General features: G+C 41.9%; 1 protein-coding gene across 1 annotated transcript in view; it reads left to right on the top strand.

Moving 5' to 3' along the window:
- Positions 1–5,785: 5,785 nt before the first annotated feature.
- Positions 5,786–8,555, top strand: part of LOC127010447 (calpain-B-like) — a gene marked incomplete in the record, with an annotated part of 104,942 nt that continues 102,172 nt past the window's right edge. The window contains 1 exon segment of the mRNA XM_050884618.1: positions 5,786–5,950.

Genomic DNA, 8,555 nt, shown 5'->3' with positions numbered 1-8,555 from the left:
TGTATATTCTTTTTCTTTTTCTTTTCTGTTGATGGGTTGGTGGGTCATATTTCTTTTCGTTCTTTCCTCTTGTTCCCAATATCTGAAACCCAATCGTTTTTCTCTGTTTTCCTGATTTCATTCTTGTATTTGTTCGCTCTTTTTTTTTTTCTATTGATCAGTTGTTTCTTTTGATTATTTATTTTCGCTACATCCCTTTGCTCCCTTTTTCTGATACTCATTCATAAAAAAAAATCTGATTGCATTTTCGTACTTGTTTCTTTTTCTCAGCATTTTTTTTATCTCCCACTAATTTGTTGGTTTGTCTTCATGTTTCTTTTCCTCTTTTTTGCTCTTTTTTACCATGGACATTTTCATCCTTCGTTACGTCCTTTGGCTTACCATGACGCAAGAGAGATTATGGCAAGGTTCCCATAGCTTTTCTTTTGTGTATGCTTCGTTACCGTTCTTCTTCTTCTTCTTCTTCTTCTTCTTCTTCTTCATCTTCTTTCTCTTCTTCATCATCTTCTTCTTCTTCTTCTTCTTCTTCTTCTTCTTCATTATCACCGTTATCATTATTATATTTTACTGTAATTCCTTCCAGCTTTTTGTTTTAAGCATACATGAATCTGTGTGTGTGTATGTGTGTGTGTGTGTGTGTGTGTGTGTGTGTGTGTGTGTGTGTGTGTGTGTGTGTGTGTGTGTGTGTGTGTGTGAAAACATCATGTAAGTATATAAATTCACTTACCGATGTGCTGTGTCAGAATGCTATCGTTTTATTTTTCGTTGTTGCTTCGAAAAAATACACACAACAAGAAGGCGTTTTTATTTAAATTGTTTCTTCTCTCACCTTGTTGCCAGAGCTCATCGCCTTCGTGTGTGGCCAAAATGTCTGGATTCGGTGTCTATGGAACCGTGACGCCTTCGTAAGTAAAGCAAATTATTATTATTATTATTATTATTATTATTATTATTATTATTATTATTATTATTATTATTATTATTATTTGCAAATGAAGGGTTTAGTTTTTAAGGTAAGTGGATTTATTTCCTCCACACGCATTTTCTTATTTTCATCCATTCATAATTTCATCCCTGCCATTCATTACTGTGACGATTGACAGCCAGACGCGCCCTTACCCACATTATTACCATTATTATTACCATTATCATTATTATTATTACTATTATTGTTATCATCATCATTATTATTCTTGTTGTTGATTTCATATGATTATCAATAGTAGTATTAATAGTAGTATATAGTGGTAGTATTTGTAGTAGCAGAAGTAGTGGTAATCATTGTCTTGAAACCATCGGATAAATAATCACTTTCGTTTCAGGATTTAAAAGATTACCAGAAATGGATATACCTGATAACCTTCATGTGTACTTTTTTTTAATTTTCTATCCCAGAGGAGCTAGATATTTTAGTTCGACCGAGATGACCTTCGTTAATACGGTGAGTACTGTTTTACCTACATATTGCTTGTGTGTGTGTGTGTGTGTGTGTGTGTGTGTGTGTGTGTGTGTGTGTGTGTGTGTGTGTGTGTGTTAGGAGGAATTGATCCCAGGAGCCTCAAGAATCCATTGAATGTGTTTGGTCTTGCCGTGTGGGATATATAAGCTTGTCTGTTACATGTCATTTACCTTAATCAGGCAGACATTAAACATATCCATCATCATAAAGTGTAGTGTTGCTTAATGTTTCTAATTTTGCAGAGGTCTATGCAACTTAAATGTATTAAATCACCGGTGCAATATGTTTCTCTTTATCTCCCGGAACATTATATTGGGATGTGTTACAACTCTTTCATCTTATATTTATCTACCTTATAATATTTGCATAAAAAAAATATTCAGCCCCAGTCTTAGTTGTACTCCATGTTTTGCTGTGAAGTAACTCAAGTTAGTTGCATAAACCTTAACATATTACCACAACGACCACCTCAGGGAGCCTCTTAATATGATCTGCTCTCCTTCAAGCAAGCTCGTGTTTGTTGCTTGCCATTCCTTGCTTTCCCTGATCCCGGGATGACTGTGCTAATGGCGCTATAAATTTACCTGAACATGTTTGTTTACTAGCAACACTTTCACGATGGCTCTACAGGCTTAACCTTGTCTTACACAAGGAATATAAATACGTGACCTTAGCAGCGTTTTCTGTCATAGGGAAGTCATTTCTTTTTCATCCTGAGTCTTTTTTATCAGATTTTTTGTGTATGTTGATAGTTTTAGTAAAGGAAACATCGAGTGTGGAGTCCCAGCTGATCGTCTCCTCTTAATGGTATTTAAATGTCCTCACGGACATTTAAATACCCTCGTGTGTCCGCTACATCAGGTGGGCGATGAGCAGAGAAGGCGGTGTTGCCAACCCAACTTAGATCCTTTTTCCACCAAAACGAAAAATATTTCAAAGGAGTTTCAATCTAGCCATATGAAAAACTAAACACAAGCTGTGTTACTTAAACATAAGCCTCTTTATTGTTGGTCTTCCCTCGCATATGGAAGTAAATAATTATTATGAAAACAGCAGAAACAGAGGCATCTGATAACTTGTGTAGGAATCTCTCGTGGTTCCGTTGAGGAGGCGCGGCGTGGTGTCACTCAGGGAGGGTAGTGGTAGTGCATCCTCTGCTGCTGGTGTACGGAGAGGTAACGTTCGTGTTGTGGTGTCAGGGAATGGCGTTATCGATCCACAGTGCTAGTATCACGGACACTCAGGGGGACAAGAATGACGCCAATGTCGTTGTTGTGAATAACTCAAGAAGGTGCATGTGAAGGAGCAACGTGTTTGTTAACGAAGTGTGAGATGAAATACACCCAGAACAGGTTTGCTTGTGAACTTTGCAACCCTAGAACCCGCCGTGCTGGAAAGACTTCAACGACGTAGATAAACGTGAATCCGTGTTAGGTTGTGGGCGTGACAGTATCGTGCCAGTGTTTGTCAGCCAGCTGTGTTTGTAAAGTAAATCAGCACTCGGCAGCGGGTGGGTGAACATACATTTGGAAACACCGATCCTGGAACCCCAACATAACGGTGGTATATCCCGTATAATCTGGGTGCGTAGCTGTCATTCTCCTGTGCGTATGTGTTACCATACAAAGGGACATGGCCCCTCAGAACGTGTGTTGTTAATGTATTAATGTAGCTTAGTTTCGTGTTATTTCAGCTCGAGAAAATAAAGAAACCATAACTAACAATTAGAACAATTAAATATTACTACACATCTCTCTCTCTCTCTCTCTCTCTCTCTATCTATCTATCTGTATTTATCCAATGCGACGGAGATGAGCACCGAGGCCACGCGTAACTATAGCGTATACCCCTAAAATCACCTATATTTCCCACATCTTCCCGGTGCCGTGTCCCGTAAATAAATCACAACGCTACTTTAATGAACATCTGTCTTAGGTCCAGTCGAAATAATCGTGAGGTGGACAAAAAGAGAGGCTTCAATATCATGTATTGTGGCCGCCTTATGACAGTCAGTAAGTTGGTACCCCTTTGATGCTCTTGGCACACTCCTTCCCTCCTGCCGGGTGCTCCATCACTCTTGTCTTACTCTGACGGCTGGTCACTCACACCACTAGCACCTCGGATACATGCTAACAGGTGGTGATGAATCTTGACTGGTGCCCCTTAAATCTCTCTCTCTCTCTCTCTCTCTCTCTCTCTCTCTCTCTCTCTCTCTCTCTCTGCAGCACTACATATATCTTCACAGCTCCAATAAACATTTAAAGTACTTATTGGATATAGAGGTGAATAGAAATGAAAAAGTGACGGGAGGGAAAGGAGCGAGGAGAGTGTGGAAAGCGAGGAAGGGAAGAGTGAAAGAGAAGAGGAATGGCATGAAGGAGAAGGGTAGGGTGGATTTTTTTTTATCCACTCCCCCCGCCTAAATATAATCGTGTGTGTGTGTGTGTGTGTGTGTGTGTGTGTGTGTGTGTGTGTGTGTGTGTGTGTGTACTTCATGATGGGTGGTAGGGCCTGTCATCTCCCCTTCAGACACGTCTCACAAAATCGCTAAATAAATCATTAAGTCCCTCGGTATTTCTACATGACAGGAAGTCTAAGAGAACGACCCACATTTTGTATGAAGTTTTGTTTTCTGTAAGTAAGCGGCAAGTGTGAGTCACTCTATAGCCAGCCAGACTGTCGCCAAAAGCCCTTAAAACATATAAGAAGAGTGGGGGAAAAAAAGTAGAATTCCACGATGTAACTCTAGATTTTCAGCAACGTACTACACGCTGATATTCCTCTTCTGTTCTTTTTATTATCATACCAGTAAAATTTTTCCATTACTTATTGGTAGTGCGTACCTGTATATTAGATTTGTACAGTGTTAAGGCAATATATTTAATGTTTCCATAACCTTCCGTTTGTTCACCATGTTGTAAAATCATTCAGTATCCTCACATGCATTCCAAGGATTTAAATATGGGTGTTTGATTATCCATGGTTGACCCCATCGTACTTCCGGTAATTGTAAGGTCTTTCAAAATCTAAAGTGTTAGACATCGTTTATAAAAGACTGCGGAGCCAAGTTTAATCAACTGCATCTTTCATGATCGCGCATCTCCGTACACCGAACAGAATAGGGTGTGCTAAGATGTCTGTTCTGCTGAAAGACGTCTCCAGAATCCAATGGAAGCAAGCAATACGCAGCCACGGAGAGCAGGCCCGCCCCATGTGCCTGGTATAGTCATGCAGTAGCGCCACCCCTCCCTCAAGGGCTAGAGGACTCCACCCTGACCTTGGAGCTACACGGATGTCATTTAATTTGTTGGGCTCGATCATTTGGTGAAGGTTTGAAATCAGTAGGCAAGTGGGCAGTAGTTGGCATGTTGACCTGACTTGTCATAAGAAGAAACAGACCTTACATTCATTACATTATGTAACCTAGTGATGACGTGAAACACTTATGTAAATGAGTTACGTAGCATTTTCATTGAATAGGGAAGTCTGCGTGGGTGAAAATCTTAAAAACAGCACCGTAGTCATCACCATACACGCCCCCAAAAATAAAACTCAGTACCGCAACTTCATGAAAAAGTCGCAGCAAAATCGGTTGAGCTAGGACGGGAAAAATTCTGACATTGATTGAAAAGCATGAAACATTGTCAGATATATTTTAAGAATTTTTAAGCTTTTAGTCATCCTTCCTCCTGCCTCCCTCTCCTCTTGACCTTTACGAGTCCTCCTGAGTGGCTGCAGGCTGATGTGGTCGGGGTGCGGGAAGGGTGCGGGTGAGGCAATTAAGGTGAGGGAAGCGGCGGGAGAGTCACGCTGGGCCTCATTAGTAGGCCGTTAATTACTCCGTAGCACCAGGCAGGTTCGAGGTATTGAAGCTTCCGTGCAGTACCAGTATTGAATGGCTGGCTCTCTGACATGTCAAGAAGGGATTTGATGTGCGTGCGCTACCTGTTTTATTTTGATAACATTTTAAGACGACATTATGAGCTACTTAACCCAGCATCGTTTGTATAACAAATGTGGCAAAATGACTTAACAACTCGTCAAGCAAGGCTGCAATTATTAGTTTACTGTGAATTATTCTTCCTCGGCAACATCACGACTGGCTGCGCCCGCGCCCAGACAGCTGCAGCTTTGCCACAAACTGTGTACGACATGATTCGTTTGTAGATTATGACTGTACTATTTACAACATACCGAAGTACAAAAGATGTATATTTCATAATTACAATCGATATAACCTACCTAAAAGAGAAAATGATGGCGGCAGCTGCCACATTACCTGCCTGGGTGTGTGCGCGGCGCTGGTAATGCTGCATGACGTCACCCCCAAGTCGGGCTGGTCGCGGCAGCCAAGGTGGTGGTACAGACGACACTCCTCACTCTTGCCCTCACTCCTGCCACTACAACTAATCTACCCAGGGTAAAGCAAGTGCAGTTACAACCTACGCTCGTATGCGAAAGTGTCGGTGGAAGAAGCGTGGCATGACAAAGGTAAAGAAGGGAGCTAAATAGACTCGAATACGTCCTGGAGTCAAGCCAGCGCGGTACGTGACGTGTATTCTTACAAGTCGATTCTCTCGTCAGTCACTGCGGAAGCTTTGTATGGTACACGAGGCGGGATCAACACTGTGCTTTTGTGTCAGTGAGCCAGTAGTGAAGGGGCGCCTTGTTCTGAAGTGTACATGGTGACTGGGTTGGGGAAAAGAAAATGTCAAGATAGCAGTCTTGAATGTTAGGCAAGGAACGTTTCATCCGAGGCAGAGACCTGTGCCATGTGTGTGTGTGTGTGAGAGAGAGAGAGAGAGAGAGAGAGAGAAACACCTGCTTGCAGAGAACACCTGTCCAACCGGCGCAAAGTATATACAAACCACAACAAGTGCTTACACGTGGTTCGTGAAGATTTACTCTATTAAAACATGTCATTCGAATAACTAATACCTTCCCTTTGAATAAGCCGATAGCCATTTCCACCGCATAATGCCATGATTCAGAGTATCCTGCCGGTGCTAATACCACGTTCGCGAAGCAGCACGTACTAGCTCAAACACCCAGCAACACCGATAACACACAACAGTCGTAAATTTCTCCCTCAGAACAGTGCCACGGGTCTGACGAGTTCCACGGCGGATCGAGTAACATGATAAGGATAATTTTCTTCGTGCATGTCCGTCTTGTCCTGACAGACTTACTGCACCATTCTAATAGCCGCCGCCCAGTAGATCGATACCCCTGGCTCAAATCTAGATCACCGTCCTCCAGCCAGACACCGTCCAACCCAGATATCAGACGCTGCGGAAAACAAGAGAAAAATCGATCGTCAACGAGAGTTTAGCATGTTGCGATGTCCAGAAGCCCTTCATCATCACCGTCTTCCTTTCTTTTTCTTTCTTGTCTTGCAATTTACTTCTTATTTTCTTTTTCTCCATCTTTCTTTCGTCTTCTTCCACTACTACTACTACTACTACTACTGCAACTACTATACTTATTTTTATACCACTACTACTACTAATGATAATAATAATACCAATACCAATAATTATAATAGGCCTACTCAACCTCTAGGTCTATATCTACTTTCCTGCACACTCGTTGTCGATCAAGAAGTACATATATATAATGTGCCAGGCTGCAATGCATGTGTACCCCATAATGTATACACACTATTCTTGTTTACTCATTTAATTTGTTTGGTCTTAATTTGCGAGCACGGAAATACAACTGAAATTTAATGATGATTGATTTTAATTTCGCGTGGTATAACTGGTCGTGGTTTCTTTTAGTGTTGATTCAATGCCGTCTGTAGTTAATGACATCAAGGCTATATTTTCTTACGGAGGTGACTAAGGTAGAAAGAGTGTGTGTGTGTGTATTTTAGAATATCCTCTACGTCACGTTTTGTTTTCCCATAGCAACGATGTGAACAGCAACACTTATGTGACATTAATTTGTTAGAGGTGCTGCGGGTAGTATTTTTGTAGGTATGAATAGAAGAGAGAGAGAGAGAGAGAGAGAGAGAGAGAGAGAGAGAGAGAGAGAGAGAGAGTATAGAGGATATTGATGATTCATCAATATTGCCAACACCTTCATCAATGATGAAGGTGTTGGCAATGTGTGTGCGTGTGTGTGTTTGTGTGAATAGGGGTAGTACGGTACGTCGCTTGATGCGACTGACAAACTGTATGGTGCTCGATGTGGGTCGGAAGGTAGGTGAGTGGACAGTTTTTAGACCAGGCATGGGAGAGAACGCGTGGGTGGGTATAGCATCATCATATCATCATAGCGTAAGGACAAGGTCAAGGCGTGCTCGTGGCCGCGGCATTTATAAAGGGGCGGTCATATTCATTCTTTGGAGATGAGCCAATCATCTTTGGCTTGGTAACACTGCTGCCCACTCCCCTGCCAAGCGCACGATCCTCAGTCTTCTGTCGCTTCGCTATTTATTTATTTTTCTTTCGTTTACAAAAATGAGTTGATGGGCACTGAAAACATCCCTGTGTAGCAGTTATAGTTAAGCATGCCAGTTTGCTAATGCTGTCACTCAACAAGTTCTGAGTTTACTCTAAAAGTCTATTGTAAAAACTACTTTCTGTTGCTTTACAAATCATTTTCCGTCTGATTTTGACGACTTTGACAAATAGAAAAAATAATTAAATATTAATATGCCATAAAAAGTTGTGATAAATGTAGGCGGTGGCTGAGCGGTTAGCGTGCGGGCCCAGCATTCACCACGCCATGGACAACGTCGGTTCGAATCCCCACGCTACTGTACCACCTGGAATTTTTCAGCCACCGCCGAGTGGCCTAAGACTACCCGCATGCTGTCCAGAAAATCACCCATCAACCCAGACTAGAAAAAACCGTCAAAGTGAATCAAGAATGAGTTTCGGGGGGCAGCATGAGCCAAATCATACCTGGCGCCACTATAAAAATTGCCTGCGCCATTACGGGCTTGAGCCGACCACCAAGCCTCTGAAGAAAGCCTACCGGCGCTATAGGCGGAGATGTAAAAAAAAAAAAAATAAAATAAAAAAAAAGCATGTTCTCATGTATCTCGCCTACAACACTCGGGTCCCGCATTCTTTTCAAAGGCATCATC

This window comes from Eriocheir sinensis, chromosome 43, assembly GCF_024679095.1.
Source record: "Eriocheir sinensis breed Jianghai 21 chromosome 43, ASM2467909v1, whole genome shotgun sequence".
In the NCBI taxonomy this organism is placed as follows: domain Eukaryota; kingdom Metazoa; phylum Arthropoda; class Malacostraca; order Decapoda; family Varunidae; genus Eriocheir; species Eriocheir sinensis.
Note: the sequence above shows the minus strand (reverse complement) of the source record. Positions and strands in the feature narration are given on the sequence as shown.